General features: G+C 35.9%; 1 non-coding gene across 1 annotated transcript; it reads left to right on the top strand.

The window, feature by feature from the left end:
• The first annotated feature begins 1,358 nt into the window (after positions 1–1,358).
• LOC124523030 (U6 spliceosomal RNA) lies at positions 1,359–1,465 on the top strand. Its single transcript, XR_006964897.1, has one exon. It is a non-coding gene; the product is annotated as a U6 spliceosomal RNA (small nuclear RNA).
• Positions 1,466–1,880: the final 415 nt, after the last annotated feature.

Below are 1,880 nucleotides of genomic sequence, written 5' to 3'. Positions count from 1 at the left end.
TTCCTTTCCTTCTTTAAGCTTCTACTGACTCTGTCTCTCCCCTTTTACTCTTATTATTTTTTTCCCAAAATACTTGATGCCTTTGTAAAGTAAGGATTAAACTGAGTAAGTGTGTTGAGTACTTACCATATGTCAAGTACTACACTGTGTTTTGGAAGTAACAACTATTGGCACAGGCTTTTTCCTTACAGAGTTTACACTGTATTGCCAAAAATTTTTTATTAAATTTGAAATTCAACAGGTGGTGTTAATTATTAGTGTAAAACGGAAAGATCTAATCACAAAATCCTTACGTCTTCCCAAATCATATACATATATATGGAGGATGCCTTATGCTGGTTTTCTTTAATTAATTTTCATATATAGTTGACCCTTGACAATTCAGGGATTGGGTACTGACCTGTGCAGATGAAAATCAGCATATAACTTTTGACTCCCTCAAAATTTAACTACTAATTGCCTACTAATGTTGACTGAAGCCTTACTGATAACATAAGCAGCTGATTAACATATTTTGTATGTTATATGTATTATATATTGTATTCTTAGTATGAAGTAAGCTACAAAAAAGAAAATTTTATTTAAAAAATCATAAGAGAAAATATATTTGCAGTACTTTCCTGTATTTATCAAAAAAAATCTGCATATAAGTGAATGCAAACAGTACAAACTCATGTTATTCAAGTTTCAACTGTATTTATGTATTTTCTATCTATATTTATTTATATTTGTAAGATATAAATAGAAAAGGAGACTAGAAGGTGGTGGATTATTGGGTTTCCCTAGGAGAATATATTTTTTATTAAAAAAGCCCCACTAGAATATAATTATTCAAGGCACTTGTTAACAACATTAAGAAAGACTATTCAAGAGAGACTACTGCAAGGAGGATTCTGCAGTAGGAGGAAGAGGTTGGGCTCAACCACAAGTTGAATACAAGGACAAGTGGGGATTTATGGTCAAGGAGTACAGTAGGGGTCACTGGATGGAAAATTACTAAAAGGAAACATCAAGGCTTAGAGGGATATGTGCTAGACTGACTCAACAGGATTCTTGGTGAAACTGGACAATGCAAGGATGAATACACAGTCCAAAAGTTGAGCCTACTTGAGATAAAGGGCTCAGAGAAGCTGGCTACAGTTTGCTCAAGGAGAGAATCTTTGTTAATACCTAACAGTAATGAAACAGTGTTTCTTTCAAAATTGTCGTTTTTGGCATATATATGCAGTTACATAGCCGACATGCATTTCTTTTGAACGTATATTGGTTTTTAGGCACGGTGACATTACCCAAGGACTGAACAATACAGAATCTTAAAGTACTCTGAAAAGTGTTTTATATTTAACTGTTGACCTCCTGTGCTCACTTTGGCCACACATATGCTAAAATTGGAACAATACACAGAAGATTAGCATGGCCCTTGCACAAGGATGACACACAAATTTGTGAAGCATTTCATATTTTTATGATCTCACTCATATGTGGAATTTAAGAAATCAAACAAACAAGAAGAAATGAGAATGGCAGATCAAGAAACAGACCCTTAACTATAAAGAACAAACTGATAGTTATCAGAGGGGAGGTGGGGGGGGGGGGGTGGGGATGGGTTAAATAGGTGATGGGGATTAAGAAGTGTTACTTGTGATGAACACCAGGTGTTGTAAGCATTGAATCACTAAATTTTAATTTTTTTTTTAATAAATGTCTTATTTATTTTTGAGAGAGAGAGAGAGCATGAGTGAGGGAGGGACAGAGAGACAGGGAGACACAGAATCCAAAGCAGGCTCCAGGCTCTGAGCTGTCAGCACAGAGCCCGATGCGGGGCTCAAACCCACGAGCTGTGAGATCATGACCTGGCAGAAGTTGGAAGCCCAACCAAC

The sequence above is a fragment of the Lynx rufus genome, unplaced genomic scaffold (genome assembly GCF_022079265.1).
Source record: "Lynx rufus isolate CCGP_SWC_20201006 ecotype Redwood Valley unplaced genomic scaffold, mLynRuf1.p SCAF_1, whole genome shotgun sequence".
In the NCBI taxonomy this organism is placed as follows: domain Eukaryota; kingdom Metazoa; phylum Chordata; class Mammalia; order Carnivora; family Felidae; genus Lynx; species Lynx rufus.
This window is presented reverse-complemented; position numbering and strand designations above follow the sequence as displayed.